The sequence below is a fragment of the Anguilla rostrata genome, chromosome 5 (genome assembly GCF_018555375.3).
Source record: "Anguilla rostrata isolate EN2019 chromosome 5, ASM1855537v3, whole genome shotgun sequence".
Lineage (NCBI taxonomy): Eukaryota > Metazoa > Chordata > Actinopteri > Anguilliformes > Anguillidae > Anguilla > Anguilla rostrata.
Genome location: NC_057937.1, coordinates 20,485,049 through 20,509,125, shown reverse-complemented (window position 1 = coordinate 20,509,125; position 24,077 = coordinate 20,485,049). Strand labels below are relative to the sequence as shown.

The 24,077-nt window shown below is 42.5% G+C and overlaps 1 protein-coding gene across 5 annotated transcripts in view; it reads right to left on the bottom strand.

Annotated features, from left to right (window-relative positions):
- The window catches only part of LOC135254966 (myocyte-specific enhancer factor 2A-like), a 125,592-nt gene that overhangs the window by 82,147 nt on the left and 19,368 nt on the right, over nt 1-24,077 (bottom strand). Inside the window, exon 1 of one of the 5 annotated variants that reach the window (XM_064335602.1) lies at nt 3,523-3,709. The exons of the other annotated variants lie outside the window; for them this stretch is intronic. The gene's annotated coding sequence lies outside the window, so the exon portion shown is untranslated. Of the gene's footprint in view, nt 1-3,522; nt 3,710-24,077 lie in introns of those variants that run through there. 5 annotated transcript variants of the gene reach the window in all.

The window sequence follows — 24,077 nt, the reverse complement described above, 5'->3', positions numbered from 1 at the left end:
TTACCAGGCAGCTCCAAGTGCTTTCTCAGTATCATCGGCCCTTAGCAACGAGCGCACTCAACGACCTTGACATCGCACACCCGCTGCAGAGAATATTTTGCTTGCACTAGTCCATCTTTCCCTAAAAGCCGCTTACCAAACATCTGTACCACAGCAATCAATGAAGAATGAATATGTAGCTACAGAAGAGAATATACCTGCTTTACAGAAGAAAAAAAATCAATACGACTACATGCTGTCCAGCGCTCAAAGGCTCAGCAGGCAAAATCGAGCCTTTATGAATGGAGATGAGAGATCTTGGTCTTACTGACCAGGCAATGCTAACATTCAATTCACTCCTTCAGTGGGGCATGTTCACTGCATACATGGCTTTTGATATATACAAAGTGAATATCTTTAAGATGCTGGCGTCTAACAATAACATTAACAACATACCGGTATAAAGCTCAGACTCCTCACATTCGATGCAAAAAACCCTGTCTCGATCGGTAAAACCACAAGAGATAACAAAATAAATAACAAGGCAGTCCCCACTCCCAAAGGAGGGTGGAAATTGGCACCCCAGGTTGATAATTACAATATTTTATTATCCAAATTTTTTTTTTTGCTAAATCCTCATGTAAATCCTTCTCTTCTGGGATTTACATTAAGAACAAATCAACCCGCCTGAAAACGAGTCTTACTGTATAAGTAATCACAGTTTCAAACATGAAAGTAGTGTCTTTCAAAATAAGCAACATCTTACCTTACAAACAGTGAAAACATCATCTCAATCAGACATTCTAGTGATGAGTAACTCACCTGAAAGCAAGCTCCTACCTGGAAAAACTGACTCTCTATGATCTACCCATCATGACTCTAGCCCTTGCCGAAAACCCTGTTATATGTTGCAGTCACCTGACAGCATTCTTCGAGGTCATTTCCTCAGCTTAGAAATTAGTTTACGGCTTCCTTCTAGCTGCAATAATCGCTGCAATATTCTACCGTAACCAGCAACTTGCAGGAGGAAGGTCTTGCAGAACACATGAGGTACACCACCATCTATTGTTCATAAGGACTTTGCTCATTGGCATGTGCTTGAAAAAGCCAAATCATGGCACGCAAGCATAAGAGGAAGGCTTTGAAGGAAGTGTTGAAGGAACTAGAGAGTGACAGTAGCGACAGTGATAACGACTGTCACTCTGGGCTGGACAGCTTTGACTCGTTGCAAAGCAGCAGCATACGAAGAAGGTTTGGGCTTAGGAGTCTAAACTGTTTACATTGTTGTTATTTTTTCCCGTTAAGCTCTTTCAGAGCTGCAGTCTGTATGAAAGGTGCTATACAAATAAAGTTATTATCATCATTACGATTAGCTGTTCACATTATGTTACTATTAGTTGTGTTACTATGTCATATAATTTTAGTCATCTTCTAATGTTTTAGGCTCACAAAGTAGGCTATTTTAAAATTGTGATTAGGTTCCATATGTTTATTCGGCTTCTGTAAGCACAAGTAATAATTATGTGCTTTATGTAGCCAATGTTTTATTATGTGTGTGCAAATGAATGCCTCTGTGTTTGACAAACTACCATCAATTTCTGAAAACAGTGATTAGGTGCACTGTTATAAACGTCATGTTTGGGAAATGCCCTGTTCTGGGTCCATTTCCAGTGGTGGGGCAAAGTACAGGCTTTTTACTTATACAGTATATTTATTATTGCTAGATTAGTATAGAAAGGGTATATAGAAAAGACATATATATTTGACACAGCCACTACCGCATATGCAAATTACAAGGCTCGTACAGCTGGTTCCCCCTCCATCCCCTTCCCCTGACAGTTGATCACAACTAGGTCAGAGGGCATAGCAAGGGAAAACCAAGTGCTGTGATTGTTAGCACTACGAATTGGTTTTGTGCACAAAAGCTCTCCAAAAGCACACCTTTTGAATGAAATACAGGGTTAAACCGAAATTAGGGAATGTGATTTGTGCAGTTCCAGGGCATACCACCCATGGTAGAATTAGCTTCTGGAAGTGGAAGATGGCTGGGGAAAAAAGATATTCACAATATTACAATTTGGAGAAGTTTGGTGCCATTTGGAGAGGTTTTGAGCACACTTGGTCCCACCTTTGGTAAAACACATATCAAATTTTGGTACAAATCACCTTTCAAGCTTTGAACTTTGTCCATACTGTATATGATTATGGAGATAACTGTGTTTATTTAAGATGACTTATAAAAAGCACTGGGTTTTAAGTGGGTTTTAAGGGGTTAAACAAATCACATCTCAATCCCAAATTCCATTACAATTAGGGGCAGTGTATGGCAAAACAACAGCATGCAGATATATTATTCAAATGTCCCCGTTCAGCCATCAAATCACCATGTGGGCATTTACATAAAAAACTAAATATAACACAAAGGGATAATGGTAACAATTCATCACAGGTAGCATATCTACCTGTACGATCCATGGCTGTGAATGAGAAAAATCTAGGCCTCATTTGTTTCCGCAGTAACTTCACACAGAGCAGGGCGTTCACAAAACCTCCTGCTAGCCTGTCGGTAAGCCCATCTTTGGGACAGGAGGACATGCAGCAGAGGTTCCCGACCGTATCCATGACAGCAGTTTCCTGTGTGGCCCAGAGGCCAGGCCCTGCCCTCCCCACTACAGGCCATGGGTAGTGCTCGCCACTTCCTTTTTCACTTCCTGTTTATCAGGCCCAGTGAAATGACCAGTACAGGGAAGTGAATGGAGAGAGTCAAGTGAAGAGAGAGAGAGAAAGAGTGCGAAAGAAAAGGAGAGACAGTGAGGAAAAAGAGGCATAGAGGAAACAGGGACAGACTTCGAAAGTTGGGAAAATAAAAAAATGACAGGAGTGTGAAAAAGAAAGGGTATAGAGAGCACCATTTCATTGCATTACATTTATTTGGGAGATGCTTGTATCCAAAGCAACGTACATTAAGTGCCTACGGAACTACAAGACACTGGTCTATCACCAAGGGGGAAACCACCGTGGACCAAACAACAGAAAGCCGGCGTGTCCGCCATGCCGTCTCAAGCATTCGTTTTTCTCGCTGCTTGCGATGGCCGGGCTCACACTTGCCACTCAAGGCCTACTCCATTAAAAATCACACGTTTCTTTCTTTCAAACACGTCCAAGTAAACGACGACTCAAAGCGCAAATGTGATCTGAGCGATTACCGAACACCACCAAGCAAATGAAATCTCGCAACAACACACGCACGGAATGAGTACGGGCTCACTTACGAGCAAACTTGACACGGAAACATTTCAACAAAAGGAAGAATAATCGGAGACACTCTCTTATTTTACCCAATGACTAAACAAGCCTTATGTTGTTCCATTTATAGCGAGAAATGAAAACTAAGAGAACAAGCCTTTGTTCTTCATAAGTAGGAGCTGTTTGCTTCCCTGCAAGGCTATCCTGGTTAGCCAGGGGCACAAACCGCACATCTAGCTTTCATGCCATCAGGTAACCTCGCGCTGCCACAGGTAGCTGGTCACTCTCGGGTCCTACCTGTACACTTGAGGATCACAGAGGGCCTGTCAATCTCTTCGTTTCTGTCTCCAGCTCTTCGTCTTTCGTCTGGAAGGCTCTGCTTATCTGAAGCCCTAGTCACCCTTCTCAGCAGTATCACAAGTGTTAATGTCTCCTGATGCTAATCTGACACGCAGCTGATCCTCAGAGACAGAGAGTCTCTCTCTCTCTCTCTCTCTCTCTGTCTTTTCACACCCTCCCTTTCCCTCATGTTGGTTTCCAAGGCAACTAATGAGATATAATTAATGAGGTCTACAGAAGGGTGTGCGCAGGAAACTATGTGAGAAAAGGGACTTTGTAAATTGAGTTTAACTGCTTCAACGTAATGAAATGAAACATGTCAAATATGTAAGAACGTGTAAGAGTGTACTTCTACGACATTATACACCATGTTAACACTCCCTGTAAAACTAAGGGTAAGGGTGCCATAATAATATTCACATAAATAAAAAGTATGCTCAAAGTTCTTGCAAAATTCGCAAGACATTTTTAACCCCTTTGCGCATATGCCAAATCTGTCCAATCCTCGCCTATTTAGGGGGTGCTGAATTTAAGGCTTTCTAGATCTGAGCATCACAGGGACTAGGAAAATGGCTCAAATGAAGCAAGACGCTTCTACCATTTATAATACTTAGACTCACAAAAAACGAGGGGACTCGAAATGCATTCTCAAGACTCTCACAGAAGCGACAGCAGGCCGTTAAGATTTCACACACAGCTGCAGTTACTGTGGACTTAGCTTCTCATCCGCAGCTTGCGTTCATGGGCTGACTCTGCTCGGAGTGTCCTTATGTGACTGGCGTTTCAGGGGTGTAAACAGCTCCTGGAGGGATTAATCCATGCAGCGGAGGACCAGCATCGAATCACGCTGTGAGGGCCTCGCGGTAGCATGGCAAATCTTTTAACATGCACTTGAGCAGATAAATACACGTCTCACGAGCACGGGCTCTGCAGTTCGGAGAAACACATTGCGGTCCTCCTCAAAAGCAGCACGCTGAATGAAGACCTCCTCTGTCCATGAATATTTCAGGGCAGAAGGATAAAAGGAAAGCACAGTTTTTCATATTCACTGATTATACACAAGTGCTGTTTACCCCCTTTTTTTGGGGGGGGGGGGGGTTCAAACAATGTTGAAGGTAACATGAATGTAGAGCTGGAATTATAATACTTTCTTTTTACTCTACTCGCTGATTTTTTTTTGTTGCAAATTTTATGTTGGACCATGGACCTTCATGGACCAGACCCTGTTTCCGGTGCGTCCATATGTTTCTTGTATGTAAAGAAAAAATGGATGCGAAAACAGCAAAATTAACTGTGGATCACATTATATAACTGAAATCTATACATGCTGCCATGGATACACTGCTGAGACTGTGGCCACGGAAACAGCACCTTCATAAATATGATGTGATCAAAAACCTTTCCAGAATCTCTAGAATGTCTATGCAATCCTATGTGCCCTATGACTGTGCTCTTGCTCTGCGTGAAGAATTTAAGCACAAGTGTTTTTCAAAACGCACTTTTGATTAATTTCATTCCTGTCAAAAGCCGTGCTATCAAACGGTCACGATTCGGGAGAAAGAGGCAAAGATCGCGAGCGTCGTTTCTAAAAAGGAAAAAAGCGAAAGCGTGTTCCGAGGCCGGCGTGGGCGTGATTCAGTGGGACGTTAATGCCGCGGTAACGCGGAGCCCGCTCTGCCACGGGGGCGGGTGGATTGCTCTCCTGCGGCCGATATCGCTTGCTCGCCGGCTCACTCCAAATCTCCAGTGACCCCGCTGTAATCTCACACTGGATCGATGCGGGTCCGAGCCATCAAGCTTCCCGCGGACGCGTAACGCGAGCCAGGGCCCGAGAGCAACTTATCGCCTCCACATGACATCACCCCAAAAACGCTCACGAGCCCAACCTGAATTTAAATACCTCTGTTCTGAAAACCCAGGAGTGCCACACGGTAGACTTGATTAAAAACACAAAAGCAGTTAACGTATGGTCACGTAACACAGTGTAGAATCAATAGCCAACTAATAATTTCCTTCAAGTTTCCTTCAAGTCCCCTCTTGATGAATGAATGCCTTAAGGTACAGTATGAGCTTATATATACATTCACAATTGGTTTGTTAATAGCCTACAACATGAGAGCCAAGCAGTCGGCAAAACAATAATTAGCAATATTTTCATGAAAAATTTATGTCGTTGTTTGCTTTCATAGAATAGAAGCATTTACCAAATCATTTGCCACATGCAGGGAAAACGTAAGCATATTAGCACGGTCAAAACATGTGTCATGCAATGTTTTTAAGATGCTGAACTTTAAGACTGGAAAACCAAAACAATAAGACTGGAAAATAAAATGGCGTATGTGACTCTGTAGCAATGGCATCTAAAAAGTACAGTTGCCAACTGGCAAATGGCTCCTATGTTGTGGTTTGCCCGTTGTTCACATACTGTTCACAGCAGAAGCGAATGTGATATGGTGGTGAGGGTGTGTTGAATGCTACTGCACTAAAGGTCAAGGGTCAAAGCAGCTGTCACAGGCCAATGACTGACTGAATGTCTCTGAGGTATGGAGGAAAACCCCAGGAAGACTGATTTGGGAGGTTTATATTTGCGATCCAAAGCAGCTCTCGGATCAATCAGCCATCCCCAAGGAGTGTGTGTGAATCACGAGCACTGTGCTCTATCTTCTGTCCACTAAGAGCTCCATATAGGGTTGAATGTATTGCCCAGTATATTTGATTTGACATCCCTTGTTCAATCATACCTCATGTTGTTCTTAACCCTGTGAAGTGTGAGATCACAAATATGTGATTAGAGTGTTCTTAACTGTTCTTAACATTCTAATTCTGATGTAACAATCATTACTGGTAACTGAAAGCAATGCTGTTCTAGAACACTGACTTAGAATTTTGAAATAACATTCTAAAAAACCTATTTTCAAAAGAGTTAAATTGAGCCCCTTACAATGATTTTCCAAGATTCTCAGCAACCCAGCACATACTGTACCTTAAGCCTTTCTCAGCTGGAACCGTAACATGCACTCCAATGAATAACACAAAGTTCTGGGCAGAGCTTACCATGGTAAGTGCAAGCCAGTGCATACTGCACAGCACGTATGAAGACCGACTCTTGACTGCGTGGAAAACAGAAGCTGGTCCATATGCAATGGCAAGCCAAGCGCTTGCACAACGTCAAGCTTAAGCACAGACGACTTTCGCCGCCGAGCAGCCGAGCCATTTTACCCTGACAGACGGAATGGCGCCATGACAACCGGCGCCTGCTCTTTGATGGCGGAGCTTCTGTAGGCACACGCTGGCCCAGCGAGACGCACGCCCTGTGTGGTAAATGTCACATTCGACGGCGTCTCGCTCGCGCGCCCGTGAGGGTTAGACCGAACAAGTGAACGCGAAGGGAGAGGAGAAGAAATTAAACGGGGAGGAAGAGGACAGAAATGGAGGGGAGCAGAGCTGAAAACCCGCCCCTTGTTCTTGTGCGGTAGGAGCACATTGTAACATAATTACTGCTGGGACACTCCTATTCCCAATAATGCATTTGCGTCAGTCAGGTTCCCAGCACATCCGATGAACTGATTCTCAGTTTCTCAAGGATAAAGCGATGACCCTTCATTCGCACTTATATCCATTTCATGAGGGAATGACAACCCCCCTCCCTGCTTCATCCCCAATTCCCTTCCCGGTTAAGCTGGAGGACTTTGGCGTTGCCAATCACGGACCCGGGAAAAAAGGTCCCACATACAGCACATCCATGATTTGGGCGCATTTGTGCAAATGGACAATAACGTCTATTTTTTAGTTCATGAAGTCATTTCTTTCTGTAACTTTGCCCATAAATGCACCTTAATGGCAATTTTATATATTCAGTATTAATTTCCATAGCTTGGACACATATAGAAACACACCCCTTTAAATCGCAGATTTTTAAAAATAAAATCCCACTCTGATTATTCAGAGAAAGCACAACTTTAACACTCACACATAGCTACAAAGTCCATATGTGCTTCTATGACAATAAAACCACAGAAAAGTGTCTTGTTGGGCAAGTAAGACACACAAGAGCCACTTTGGTACATTTCCTCCAGACAAGGTCATTATGAAATATCACATGATCCCTTCCAGAAACACTTTAAAGTGCTTTTAAATTAAAAGTTCAATTGAAGCACACATGCTTAATGATATGTTTACAGCAAAGACTGATAATCCCATCTGAGAGAAGTCCACTGCCTGTACCTTTGAAAGGCAAAAAAAAATCACTGCTTAACTGCCAATCGAGAGCATGACTGTCAAAACCCAATCTGAACACCTGAAAGAAAACAACTAAAAATTTTTACTCTTGGGGGAGGGGTGGAGTCAAGAAGAAAATTTTTTTATGAATTCAAATGACCGTTTGAGACATCCTGTAGGTATTTTTGTTTTTGAAAAACGAATCCCTCTGCCATTCAATTGAGGTAATGTTTGCATCTTCTAAAGTATCACAAAAGCCAAAATTTAGTGCAAACACCGATGCTGTGCTAATACTAATATATTGCTAATGCTAACTTTTTTGTCTCTGGTTTGCATCGGCTGCATGGCAGCAGGCTCAGAAATGGTAAACGGCCAAGGATGAATCAGGAGACACCATCGCAAAAACACATCGACACATCGGCCTGATCGTGCTCATTGTTTACTCAATGTCTGAAGCATCTTTTTTTCCTTTTCTTGTTTTTCCCACGGTGCCGCAGGACTGCTGCCGTGGGCTATGCGCCGCAAACTGTGGTCACTCACTCACTCACTCACTCACTCACTCACGGATGACCTTTGAAGGCGCGTGCGCAGGAGGTGCGCCGTGGGTCTGGACGGTTTCGTGCTTGTTTAAATACTTCCCCCTTATGAAATTCAACCATTTCAACCCTTCTTTTTCCACATCAGGGACACATGAGATTTATGCCTTGATTTATATATTTATAAATAGGATTGATAAATATTGACTGTGTTGAAATTATTTTTAAAAGCATACCGAAACTCTGCTCACCTAGGACGCACACACGCTCACATGCACACAAACACACACTCACATACACACACAAACACTTTTGGGAGTATGGGCAGAGATTTGGTCTGGATGAAGCCAGCTGGCTGTCTGTGGTTCAAAGCCACGTGTAATTACCCACAAATTCTCACTTGCCCCCTTTCAGAAGATTTCAAATTTGTTCACAAGCCGAGCTCATCACTGCAACTCCCTCTGTCTATTCAGGAGAGGACAGAGAAGCACACACTCACCTCCAAAATGTGGTGCATCTGTACAGCTGTACACAGCAGGAGCACTGCAACTGAAGCATGCACTCATCTGATGTACTTGATAGTAAGCCAGCTCTACACAACACTCTACAAGAGAGCCAATGGCCAGTTGATACACTACAGTGACTAACACCCTACAAGAGCCAGTGACTAACACCCTGCAGGACATAGAGTACTGCATGAGATCTAATTGCTATTTTACATCATGCAGGCTCTACAGTACTACAAGAAAGAGGCCTGTCCCTCACTAACAACAACTGGTGTCCAGTGGACACCTCATGAGTTGCTGGGAGAGACTAATGTAGAGGTGACACAAGGAGCCCTCATCATTTAAACACTTAAAGCCCAATGGCCATGAAATTAAATGCTGGCGTTCTAACAATGACACCATTTTAAATTATTGCTTTTATTAGTTAATGCTTGCATAAATGACACTGCAATAGTGATAAAGAGCACTATATGATTATAAATCATTTATGATTTGATTTTTTTTTTTTTTTTTTTCCCTCTTTGTGGGATCTCACCCTGTTTTGGTCAGAAGGCTTGTGTTCCTCTTTGATGCTATCAGCTGCACCAGCTGGAGGAAACTCCTGGCAGGATTTCCCCACACTGGACAGGTCTGAGGTGAGGTAAGAGGTCAGCACAGTCAAATCAACTGTTATTGTAGAGTGCACTGCCTGCACCAATATGTGTGTGTGTGTGTGTGTGTGTGTGTGTGTCTGTCTGTCTGTCTCTCTACGTGTGAGGCTGTTGGTGAAAGACATGAGTTCCCTCACTTCACACTTCCCTGTAAAATTTCTTTGTGAGCTTTGATAACTAATAAAAGGGGTGCTGGGAGACTCTGTCATTTCATACAGCCACGGTTTGCATATGTACTGTAAATTATAGCAGCCTACTACTACTTACAAGCCAGATGTATAACAGCCTGACAACTGAGCACAGGTCAGAGCACACAGCAAGGTAAAATCAAGTTGTTGGATTGTTTCTAAGTGAATTGAATGTGTTTGTTATAAGTAACCATTATGAACAAGTTTTGTACATAGAAGCTCTCCAAAGGGACCATTTGACTGAAATACAGTGCTTAGTCAAAAAGTGAGAATGGGTAAATAAAGAATATTTGTTATGGGGGGTTCCAGAGGGTACCACCCTCAATAGAATTAGATACTGGAAGTGGAATATGGCTGGGGAAAAAAAGATACTGTATGCATAATATTCCAATTTAGAGAGGTTTGTGCCATTTGGAAAGGTAATTGGGGACACTTAGGCCCACCTTTGTGAAAACACGTTAAATTTTACTGCTTTGTTAAATCCTGGTGTTGTATATATCCTGGGGGATGACTGGAAAAAAGTAACCTGGTTTTGTCCAGTAACAGAAGTACACGTAATCACTACAGAATAAAGAAAACACTATACAGATTTCTTTGTTGTTTTTGAAAATACATATGTCTTGTCTGTTTACTGAATGAGACTCCTGTAGGATCAGGGTATTTGGTAAACATGTGCTCTTTGTTTCAAGCTTTGAACCATGACTGTACTGTATATAGTTTTGGTGATAATGGGGATTATTTAAGACAGGGGGGATTCATGCAAAAAGCCCTGGGTTTTAAAAGAGCACTATAGAGTTAAACTACAATATCCCTGGCAGTGTGATACCAGTCATGTTCTGCCACTGAGGACTACTAAAAGTCGAAACAGCTCTCATCCAGAGCAATGTACAATGCGAAGGAGAGAGAAGTGCATACACATGAGTCATTTGAGCAACAGCGATACGCTGTAGACCAGGCTAGCAACACTCATATACCACAGACAGTATATGTGCTTTTTATTTGCAGATGTTTTTTTCTCCACCTACTGACTTATTTGAACACCAGAGCAATGTGCATTTTTTCAAATAATGAGACACAAATCTTGGCCACATCCCTTTTCCAACCGAACGCTTTTCTGTTAAAAGCTGCAATTTCAATAACCAAAAAAAAAGCAAAGAAAAAAAAACACTGTACAGCTTTTTAATGTCTGTGGTCTTCTGTTCAGTTTTTTGGACAGTAAAAATCTGGCTTAATTCTTTACTTTCAGTTTTCAGCTACATTTGGCAAGAGAGCCAAAGTGGAATGTAAAAACACGGTAATATCACAGAAACAACTGGCGAAAGAAAAGTGGCTCGGTGAAGTTAAAAAGGGCGAACGCTCCATGCCCTATTTATCACAAGCCAAGGCTGAGTCACTGTTTTCTGCTTAAAATACACATCTGCACAGTTACATAAAAGTCTCCTAGACACAGGCCTGCATTTATGCAACACTGCATGAATACTGTATGCAGGACGGTTTCCCAAAGCTACGACATGAAATACATTTTTAAAATAGCGCCGCTCTACAATAATGATTTACCCTGCCCCTGTCTCACATGCTGCTACACACTTATTACATTCCATTTTTTATTTGAAACAGAACATTTCATTGAATTAATGAATCTCATGCCTAATATAATTTTGTTTTGGGTGAGTCATTCACCATAGAGGAATGTTTTCACAACCAAATGAATTCCCCTCCTTGAAATGGAGAACATCCCAAAAATTAGGAAATTACTGAGCTCCAGGAAGGCAATTCCAACATTTACAAACTAAATACTAAAGGAAAAACTCCACTCACAATAAAATTAACATTTTTCTGCTACATGCTGCATCTGCCTGCCATACTGCCTAGGTGCAGAAATCAGTTTGAATTGGTTGTAACATAGCACTGAATATTAGTTTTTCTTGATCTCTGACAGGAAAGCAGCAAACTTGTATCTTTTGTGACAGGTGAGAGTAACAGTATAAATGCTATTTCTATGTTTTCTTTTTGTGAAAAAATTTACATGAACCAGATCCTTACATTTCCTCAGAAACGGTTCACCAGGGATATCGTGTGACTCTAGCACCTATTCTGGCACAGTGACGCATTAACACGTGACTGTGTCAGTGGCAACTGTGGCTGGCAGCCGTGCGAGGAAGCTTACAGTCAGTTGTAGCATCACCGCCAAACCTACAGACTGAGCACAGAGCAGCGTTCCTTTCATCCTCTCAGCTGTGTAACTAAGGGATGATCCGATTGGTTAAGAGTCTTTGCACTGTGTTACAGTGGCGAATGCCACAGGATTGTACTCAATCACAGACCTTAATGAGTTTTCACATGGTCTGTCTTCAGTAGTAGGGAGATGCTAGGTATTCATCTGCACACTCCTGAACTGATAAAGAGGATGCTGAGGAAATTAGATAAGCATCCAGATAAAGTTGGGCATTCCAAAACGGGGTAAATTTGGGGATTTAAAGAACACCCAAAGAGCAGAACAAGAATTCCCACATCCACTGGCCCTGAAGTCTGCTATAGGACTGTACTCCAGTAGAGCTTATCCAGCTTTGATAAGCAGTTTACAAATTGCCAATGATTATCACTGAAGATAATGGCACATTTATGCTGAAACCATTGGCTCAACAGTGCTGATCTTGTCCATTTTTATGTAGGATTTTATTAGAAGTTACAATCACGGTTCTCAACAGGACCCAAAACGCGCAATTTAACCCTGTTATAATTTTCTCCACCAATGTTGTATTTACACCAGGTTTGGTGAAGCCAGTTTTTGAGAAGCAACCAGACCTGCCAGACCCAATGTTAAAAATACCTGTACAAGATCTTTAGAGCAGCATAAGATGATGCCCCCAAATGGATTTGTGCAGGAACACACGAGCAAGTGGCAGGGAGAAGACAGGCGGGGTGGAATGAGACACGTCAGCCAATGGCCAGTAGCGCCACAGCAAACACGCCGGTCAGGTGAGCAACCGGTTAAACAGTCCAAGAAACTGCAACATGTACTCGCTGTCTGTCCGCCAAAGACACACCATGACAAACAACAGAATCACAGTGTGGGGGCAGTGGTGGGTAGTAAAGGCTTACAAGAACTCTGTTGCTTGTACTTGAGCAGATTTTTAAGAATCGTACTCTGGCAAATCTTTTTTAAAGACAGTACTTTCACTTCTATTAAAGTATATGTCTAAAAAATACTTACCACTCCATTAAATTTAAAAATATGGCAGTATTACATGGTCTAAAAGAACAGTTTTGTTGCTTGCATCTATTGTGTCCTATTTGTCTCCAACTCAAAAAATTTGAGTACATTTTTAACAAGCTACTTCAGTGCTCTAACTCTTATTTTTCTTGTACCTGAGTGCATTTCCTATAAAGTACTCAAGCATAGTTTTGGGTACTCACCCCACTCCTGTGTGGGGGAGAGGGGAGGACTGGAAGGAAATGGTAGATAAGTGGAGCTTTTTTTCTACAAGTCATCTCTACTTCAAAGACCCTGCCTTCAGTTTTCGAGAAAGACAGCAAGCTTCATGAAATACGCCACTGCTTTAAGACCACCCCCACCCCACCCTCGTTCTCTCCCCTCTTTCTGAAACTTAGTATTTAAAGAAAGAAAAAATATGACATGGTGTGTCAATGAATAAAATCCATAAGCTTATTTTAAAAATTCATATTTGCATTAAATGTCCATGGTTTGGCTCTTCTAAGCCACTGTAGGCTTGTAGGTAAGTTTGACAGCCAGCGTTTGAGCCCATATATAACCTGAAGTAATCATTTTCTGTATTTATCAGTGATATGATCTTAAATCATATTTGAGGAATTCTGCCTCACTGGTCTTTACAAAGCTCCAGCTCATTGATGTTTGAGGGCATTTGTTTATGGACAGGTGTCTTAGGGGCCTAAAGAGGGGTTGTGGTCTGGACAGGCTTGGCTTCCAAATCCTGACTCTTTTCTATTTCAGCCATCCAGTCTTAGATTTTCTGGTGTGTGCATAGAGTCATTGATGACCAGACCCTTTGGTTGTAAAACAACCCCAAATCTCCACCCCTCAACCACGATTCTTGACGGTTGGCATGAGGTTCTTGGAATGATGTGTGGTGTTTGGTTTTCATCAAACATGGCATCAAGCATTACAGCCAAACGAGTCCACTTTGGTCTCGTCTGTCCAGAAGACACTGTTCCTTCCAGAAGTCTTGGGGTTCATTCAGGAGGAATTTAGCAAACTTAAACCATGCTGTGCAATGTTCTTTTTGGAGAGAAGGGTTTTTCTACTGGCTACCCTCTCATGAATGCCATATTTGTTCAGTTTGTTTCCTAATGGTGGAATCGTTAACTTGTTTACCATGCTGACAGATGGCCGTAGATCCCTGGATGTAGTGTCCTTTTCAATTTCTCTGAGCATCATACAGCCTAACCTTGGGGTGAATTTGCTGGAACACCCACTCCTGGGTAGACTGGCAACTGTCTTGAATGTTCCCCATTTGTAAATAATCATTCTCACTATGAAACAATGGACTTTATACTGTTTGGAAATGGCTTTATAACTCTTTCCAGACTGATGAGCATCATTGATTGCTTCTCTGAGATCATCACAGATGTCTTTTGTCCTTGGCATGCTGTGTTCACACAAACCAGAATTCTCCAGACCAATTGGTCAAAGTTTCTGCTTTTATATACAGGTGGTACCACATCCTGATGATCAGCTAGTCATGAGCACTTCATTAGCAGAACCTGGTTCTAATTACCTTCTTAACTGAAGGAAACAGTAAGCTTGGACTTACTTCTATACACATGGCTTCTGCATGTTAGCTTATCTTTGGTTGAACGACAAAGTAAACTTTGAGCGTTACGAGTCACCTGGGGTCAGGTTTATCTACTCTTAGGATTGGTGAGGAGTCTATGAGGGTTAGATATGTCCTAATATGTCAAACCATGTAACTGAAAGGTGTACTTTCTTTTTCACTAATGTACATCTCAGGCCTCAATATTTTTAAAAGATTAGCGTTTGTGTTCATAAAAATGAACCTGCATCTGAAGCAGATTATTTCTGTTTCACGTCCCCCCAAAAAATAAATACAATTTTTTTTATTCTAGGGATTGAAAATATTCAAATTGTGATTAATAGTGTTACATATTTTTGTTGAGAGATTCATTATGATTCGTTATAAACCTTTTTTTTTTTTTTTACAGCCATAAAAACTAAATGTACCTTACCAACAATTCTACTGCACATTGTGAAACATTCGTCATCATGGTGAGTCTAAATGACCTGCTGAAGTAGTACATCCAATACAGTATATTTTAAATGAAATTAAATATAAATATAAAAAATATCTGCAATAGATTTCTTTTTTTTCTCAGTGTGCTAGCCCTCTAGTTCCAGTTAAGCAATGTGGGAAAAACCGTGACCTTTGTCACAACATGTCAGTTTTCAACACTAAAACCAGCAACTCCCAAACAGTGTGAGACAATGATAAATGACAGCTGGTGCAGTACTAGAGGCCCTAAATCTCTTCTGATGGTTTGATATGTGATCACATTGACTCATATCTCCAGTGAAGTCCTGCTGATTACTTTTATATAACATTTGAAAAAGAAGTAATCATGTTTAAAATGTAACATTTTCCAAAGCTGCTGTACTCTTGGTTTGTCTGCTGATTTCACTGAAGAAATAACCAAACATGCATGCACACACGCACACGCGCACACACACACGCACACACAAACACCCACACACATGCACACGCACACACGCATGCAAGCACACACACACACACACACACACACACATGCACAGTGTCAGACACACTGGCAGCTTTTAAAGGTCTGCTTGTCTCTCCTGGAATCTTTTTGGAACAGCTGTTCTCTGGACGTCCCTGGCCAGGACAGAGCCCCAGTTGGAGGCTGCCTGATGGGACGGGCCTGTGCCAGACACTTAGACGGGGAGGGCTAGTGTGTTACTGGACTTCACACCTCACATCCCCACCCATCTTACAATAAGCACAGCAGCCAGCTCGGGGGGTGGATAGAGACAACAGAGATAGGAAATGGAGGCTTGGTGGGTGAGAGAAAGGGATAGGGATGGGAAGAATGAGAAAGAGAGACAGAGCGCAAAGGAGGTAATGACTGCCTGAGAGAGAGGAATGAGTGAGAGAGAGAGAATAAGAGAGAAATAAATGAGAAACGAGAACGAAAGAGGGCACAGCTTAGTCGACAGGAAAGAGAAGGGACAGGGAGCAAGGGAAAGAAAGAAAGAGAGAGAGAGAGAGAGAGCCACTGCCTGTTTTGAAAGAAGGGCTAGATGCCAATAGAACAGCTGAGCCACCAGTGACCTCTAGTCTAATATTTCACCTGCATCAGCAGAGCCAGGCGGAGAGGGGGCAGCTGGCCGTCTCGCTAAGCTAGCTCTGATGCTGAGGAGGTTTCTCCTCTGGGGAGGAGAGAGGAAAGATGCCTCCAGCACCACACCCCTCACCCTGCCGTGGCCAAGGAAGAAGACATACCCCACCCCTGCTCCTGCCACCAATCGCTGGTCTGAAACACAAGAGCGTGCCTAGCTAATCAGAGTCATTGGCCTGAAATATAAGCGCATGCCCAGCCAATCAGAATAGCAGGTCCGAAACACAAGCCCATGGCAAACCAATCAAAATCAATGACCTAATAGCTCACCTTTTCTGGCTGAGGGTAATTCAGCACCAAACCTATGCGCATGCATGTGAAGAGCCAAGGAGCCATGTATGGCATCAATGGGTGCCATATCCATGCACTCAATCAGTGCTGTGAGACCACCTAAATACCCCTCTGATGGGCTACACCATCACTTGCGCTCCCTATACACTTTAATTCCTCAGTTCATCACTGCTGAAGAGAGTTCAACAGTTCTCAGTTCTCCTATCTGGTCAAATAAAGGGAAATTTAAAAGAAATGACTACGTCCTCCAGCTTTTATTTTCTCCTCGAATCGTCGACGGAACCTTTGGAACACGCCGGAAAAACATTCCTGTGGTCCAGAGAGAGCCAATCCAGCTGCTGGCTGCGCAGGTTTACAGTGGTGCTACATGCCACAATCTCGGCACACGCATTCCTGCTCCACATTCCGGAAATATTTATCCTGTCTTCAGTCTAAATTCCCAAATATTAGCTTCATTTTTTCCCTCTCTTCAACCCCTTGCCCTTTAAAAACAAGAAACTGCACTCTGATGGGACCTCATGTTTGGGAATAATTTAATTAGAGGACAAAATTCCTGTCCGAAAATTCCTGGTGGGGGGTGGGGAGGGGGCGGGGTGGGAGTTTAAGGTGGGTACTGAAATGACAGTAGGAAAGCCACAAAAACCTGTTTCGTTTTAACACTGCCCCTCGAGCGCCCAGGTGACGTCTCTGGAGGGCATTCCCTTTTTAAAAAATGTCCAGCTAACGGGCGGCTGTCTGAAATGCTGCCCACTCACAGCTCGTATGCACGGCAGTAAAGTTTTCACGACCTGCTTGTGTAATTACTTTCCTCCACCGCAGTGTGATTTTATAATTGCGCGGCCGTCGTAACAGCACAGTAATATTTTCCCCCCGCGAATGCTGGCAGGCTGGTTAACAAAGGCCGGGTGATGTCACGCACCACCACACTGAAAGACAAGACGCCCCGTTAAATGTGATATGTCTGTCCTTGGACAGTTGGTATTTCACCTTTTAGGTGAATGTCTCTTTGCAAACGCTGATAAAAACGCCTCCGTTTGCTGCCCTGGGCCTTGGTGTTACCTTTCTGCGCACCCAATAAGGGGGTGAGGTGATTACCAAAGAGAAGGCAAGCTAGCCATGCTTAAAAAAAATGACTACGTTTGTGGAAATGCAAAAACAGACTGGTTTTTGCTTGTGATTTTGTTTGGTCTTAAAGGTCAACAGAGCCATGACAGAATGGCAGTTCTATAGCATTATGAGATCTAAAACCAAGAGTATTATCTCTAAAAAATGTTATTTAAAAAATACTCCACTTGACTCATGACTAAGTAATATATAAACAGCTGGATCTGACACACAAATCTGCTTGGTTAGGACAATTCCCAAATACCTTTCACGCACTGTACAGTACAAGAGCATTTTATGAAGGTTTAATGCAGTGGTTTTCTGGAGGTATGAATAAAAGTCTATATTCTAAACTTCCCTGTTTGTGTACACTGCGGGCTCAAAAGGCACCACCTTTTGGGGGAGCGGACTGAATGATATGACTTTGTAGTGCGGTCAATCAGAGCGCATGGGGGGCGGGTGGCACAGTGCGGAGGTCTGCATGGGAAATGACTCCTTCCCTCCAGCCGAGTGGGTTCAAAGAGAGGAGAAGACGCGCCCAAAACTGTCTTCCTCTCTTCCTGTCTGTGTAAGGCCACCGCCTGTCTGTTACGGGGGGCTAACTTCCTGCTGGGGGTGGGTTAACTTCCTGTTAGGACTGGTAGAAAACAACCAGGTTCAACATGCACATGCAATTGCACACTTAGTGGAAAAAAGAAATGAAGAACGAATACTCATAATGAAAATCTTCTGTGGTTTTTAAGGTTTCATGGGTTTCTTTGCTGTTTATCAGTGGACACACACAACCACACAAACAGTTCACTGATATACTAAGGCTGTCAAAAGTGCCATGAAATTGAGTTCGAATATTAGCTTTTGTAATTAGTTAGAGTTTGAATATATTCAAATATCATTTGCCTATAATTCACAAAAATAAGCCGCTTATTGTCAGCCACAATATGCACGTGATGCTCCCTCTAAACTGGCCTACGCGTTATTTTCCACGAGCGGGCAGTAGAATAGAGGACATCAGTGAACTTTAATATTAGGTTACTACATCTGGGGCCTCATTTACAAAACGTATTTTAGATCAACTGTGTGGCGCGTGCGCAGAAAATCACGTCAAAGTAGTGATTTAAAAAATTTCAACATGACTCGTGGAAACGGCCATCGCTATACAGGTCTTCACTTGACTTATGCACGCAAGTTCATTTTATAAATGGGCCCCCTGCAGTTTCTATAACCTAATGCGCAAATGAATAAAGCACTTTCACGTGGATGTAATTTTCCACACATCGGCATTTATTAATCATTGGGAAATTATTGTTTATAGGAAATCCCTGTTTATTTCTTAACACAAAAACTATTCAAATGGCTAATACCTGTAGCCTAAAACAACATACATTACTTACTCTGTTTAGTTTGTTTAACTTCTTTCATCATCCAATTTTATCAAAATCTTCATAAAAAAGGAAAGGAAACATAGCCTGCCATGGGAACATTATTAAACCTAAATTGTTAGCTGACCAGATCTGTTGAATGAAGTGAAAAAAGAGACTGGCTCGCGAGGCTAGCTGACCAGTAACGTTAGGTGTCAATAGAGCTGAAAGTATCACCGGAGGTTATTGGCAAGGAAAACCAGACGATCCACTTGGCCTGGGTCCAGGGCAGAACGTTTTTTGTTGACAGAGGAAGTAACGTTAGCACAGGAAATGAACTTTGCGTGCATGAACATGATTCGCCGCATGAAATTAAAGCCTGCATGTTAACTTTGCGTGCATGAACATGATTCGCCGCATGAAATTAAAGCCTGCATGTTAATTACAATACGCGGGATCCAAAACTAATATTTGAATGCTCAAATTTATTAACTTTAAAAAAAGAAAGATTTTCGAATAGTTTTCGAACTTCGAATATTTTTTGACAGCCCTATGATATACATAATGCATCAGTACATTACCAATGATACTGATGTGCCAATTAATTATATTTCCTACCAAGACATTTACTGTTAATAATCAATAATCAATGACACTCGAAGGCCCACAGGCTCACGGCAGAAAGCCAATTAAACATGTTCAAAAAATAGACTCAATATTCTCCAACACTTCAAAGCTGGGCTACAGTTTTAGTCCAAAATTCATTACATTTTCTCAGATTTTCACATGGTGTAAGCCATTGGATCATACTGCACTCTCTATCTGGCAAGAACAATGACAGCCACAAAGGATCCAAACCATCAAGCCACTAGAAGCAGACCACTGGGTTTGCCTTTTTCAAAGCGTCTGATTGGCTGAATTCACAAAGAAATGTTCTGAGGTTTAACATTCCGCTAATCTCCATTAACCTCTAGTTATTGTTAATGTTTAATCAAAAAACCTTGTTGGAGAGAAATTAACAATCAAACAAAGCACCAAAGCCTGAACACAAATCAGGCAAAGTTGAAGCAAGGGTGTGAGAGGGGATCTGTCAGATATTTCATCTGAACAGAGAATAATGCCAAGAGCACATTTTATAGACTCGTCAAATCTTTTGATCTGCTAAATTAAATTATAATGTATTCTACAGATTTATTTTTGCCTCCTCTCATTGATATTCTGTCCTTTCAGCAAAATAACATCTTCCTATTTAACGTTGGAGGGAAGCTTTAGATGTGTTTGAGGATTCTGACCTCAGAGCTGGATTCTGATGGCACTCGAGGCATTCCCAAGGTCCTTGCACATCTAATAAGCACAGCTTCCGCACACACAGAAAGCCCGGTGAATGAACTTATCCGCTTAAACCCGAATACAAGCCTGGAGTTCAGCAGTGCCTCGAAACCAGCTCTTAATTGAACTTGAATAAAATATAATTGCGTTTATTGTGAGGCTCTCTCTCCATTTTCCCTCATTAAAACAGCATTACTTGAGTTGGCCAGGGCGAAATATTCAAGATTTCAAGAGCCCACGTTGTTTTATTCATGGGGTTTGCGTTGAACTTTATCAAACACTTTCAAGAGAGAAAAACCAAATGAAACAAATGAAACCAGTTTATGGCACCATAAAATTGAATTCCTATTAATGTTGCAGTTCTCTGAGAATTATTCACCTCACTGTACAAATTTCTGTGTTGCATGGCCTATATTGCATGGCTCACAGAGAAACATGCTTATTATTGTGTCAATATTTGGACTGCCTACATAACAGTAAAGCTTTTTAAAAACTATGGAAACACTGTACCACTGCAAAAAATTAAAATTAAAAATCCTAAGGTAAAACATTTAGTTACTCACTAAAGACTAGTTATTCACTGAGACTTTGAAAGAAAGAGGAAATAAAATATGTTGTGATGCTTAAGAACAACCTGAAGTAACAACAGAAGGCAGAAAGCAGTCCCTGCAGCTAAATGCATATCTGTACTGTCAGTGCTGTGTGAATGCCTAGAAGTGCTAGCCTAGCACACTGAATGTCTGATTCCATAGCAAGGCCAGAGTATGAACCACAAAACCAGACAGCACAATTTCCATTTCCGGAAGGCTTATCATCAAAGGAGGCCAGTGCTGAAGGCATTATTTGTGAAACATTTTTTTCTAAAACATATCTAGTAATATCCAATAATATATGTTTTTTTGTAATGCAGTCATCCCTAATATGAAAACCAAGTTATGCATGTATGTTTAAAATAGCAGTTTAAATAAAGTTCTGCTTCTAAAAAAGCAAAAAAAAAATTTAAGATGGGAAACACAAATATTCAGGAGCCACATCTGTACAAATACTTGTAAATTATGCAATCTATTAAAAATGTCTGACATACACTTTAGTGTGGATGTATCATAAATATTACAGAAGAGAGAGTCTGAAGCACAACTGATGACAAACCAAAAAGTGACAAAAATATAATTTGGAAGGAAAATCTTTCCAATAAATTAAGGATAATAAGAAGAATTATCATCTTCATCATCATAAATGCCAAGAATACTTAAAAAGTCAACTGAAAATTGAATGTCAGCCACCAACCAGCTAAAACATATTATGAAATTATCTACAGAGGTAGCCACAGCAACACAGCTGAGCTGGCATCCAGTAGACCTCCAAACACACTGCTTTTCTCTCTCGCTATATTGGTAGCTAACTGCCTTTTTTCAAAATTTCCTTTAATGTTGTTTCATAATTATTTTTGAAACTTCACTTAACTGTATCCCTAATGGGCTTGCAGTTGAAAACCATGCTAGGCATAAGCCAAATGGAGAAGAGCGACGTTCTGCGCGCAGCCTTCTATAGTTCTGTACGTTCTTGCACATCCCCGCCGAGGTGACAGATCTGTGGCCCTCAGACGCAGGTGCAGAGTGACTGCCTTCTCACACTCTCTGCTTCACTCTCACACACCTCCCGACCTCGGAAACCGCGTTTGCAGAGAAACAGCCTGCTGAAATATTAGGGTCATCCCACACCGAAGGCGACCGGGTCTCCACAGCCCTTCTTCACACGCCCGTGGTTCTGCAGCGTTTGATCAAAGGCTCTGATTGGATCACAGCACACGCTAAAGTCCCATTGCATTCTCATATTTCAATCACTTAGCAGACGCTCTGATCCAAAGCAACATGCAATGCTAGAGATATACAAGTCCGTCCAAATCAGGTAAATGAGCATAAACATATGTGACGCAGACCAGGCTAATCAACTCTCGCAAATCAGGGAAAGTGTACATGAAAGATCCTTAAAGCACTACAGAATATTAACCATGCCAACCTAGGGCCATGGCACAATGGTAAGTACATGCACTAACATAAGTGGTGCAGTCACCATGAACTGTATGTGAGTGATAAATGGTTGATTAATTTGGCCCCGGCCAGCGTCTCTGAACAGGGGAAGCCCTCTTTGTCAGGAAGTAACAGGATCCAAACCGCGTGTTTCGCAGCCTCAGTCCCCACTGTGAACTGCAGGTGCACAGCTCACCACCTCCTGGGCCGCAAAGCAACATCGCGCCTTCAAAGAAACCGTTTCTGCTGCAGCCTAAACAAAATGAAAGCGGACTTCCGTGCTGCTCTTGGGATCATGCACCTTGTGCACCGTGCTTTGATGGGCCTGCATAAGAGGACCTGTTAAATGCACGCACACACACACACACACACACAGGCACACGCACGCACGCACACACACACACACACACACACAGGCACACGCACACACACACACACAGGCACACACGCACACACACACACACACACACACGCAGGCACACGCACGCACACACACACACACAGCACGCACACACATGCACGCACACACACACGCACACAGAAGCGCACACGCACACACACACACACACAGGCATGCACACACACACACACACACACACACACACACACGCACATACACAGGCACACGCACGCATACACGCACGCACACACGCACAGGCGCACACACACACGCATACATACACACACAGGCATGCACACACACGCACACACACGCACAGCAGCGCTGTGTATCTGTTAGGGGTGTCCAATCTTAGGCGAAAGGGGCTGATTCGGGTTTAGGTTTTTGTTTTAGCCCAGAACTAAGATGCCTGATTCAACTAATTAACCAACCACAGTCTTCATTCATGACCTTGATAAGCAGAATCAGGTGTACTACTGCTGGGCTAAAACAAAAACCTGCATCCACATCTGCCGTTTTCGGGATAATACTGGACATCACTGATCTATGCACATGTGAATAAATGATACACACTTTTTTGATGTTCATTTTTAAATAATCACTGACCTGGGGGTGAGTAGGTAGTTCTCCACATGTTTGCATACTGCAGAAATCACAGTTGATTTCCATTTTAGCCAGCTAGGACACTGCTGTAAACTCGTTGCTTGGCATGCAACCAGCAGCCAGACCAAATGCCCACAAAAGCACATATCAATACATGAAACACGTTTTCATGAGTCACGATAACAATTACCTTTCATAAGCAGGCAATATCTCATAATCCAGCTTGTGAAGCTTTGATCATGTGACCCAGAAGTGGACACTCGAACTCATGCCAGTTGCGAAGCTCTGATCGAGTCTTCATGGGCGTGTACTTGGACAGCTGAATATAGGAGTTCCGGCGTGGCCATAAAGGCAGGATCTGTGGATCCGTCGTCATCCACGTATGACGTACAGGTGAACACTAGTCTGCAGCCTTAAGGGCAAAGTACTTTAAACAACGGGGTTTCAGACCACGGCTTTGATCATGGCTCCACTTGACCAGGAGAATAACCCCTCGGAACAATTCCACAAAGCACAAATATGCTTCCATGAGCCAGTCACACATCCGGCAAACAAACACGGTCTCCTCCCATAACTCCACGAGTTCCAAATACATAAATAATTTCAATGCTGGGTGGACTCATATATCTACTCTGCACTTTAGTAATTCCCAGTGACTCCCACACTTAACAGTTACTCCCCCCAGAGGCAAAATGTCAACACCAAAGATCCTAAAAAGTTACAGAGAGGGATCAGCTGGAGGAAAGAGAAACAGTTTGAGGAAGAGATCAGCCAGGGGAAAGAGGAAAGGAGAGAGGGAGGGTTCAGTCAGGGGATAAGAGGATTAGCTGCAGATTAAGGCTGCTTCTCCAGGTCCGGGATCTTACAGCGAGCACCGAGGCACAGCCAA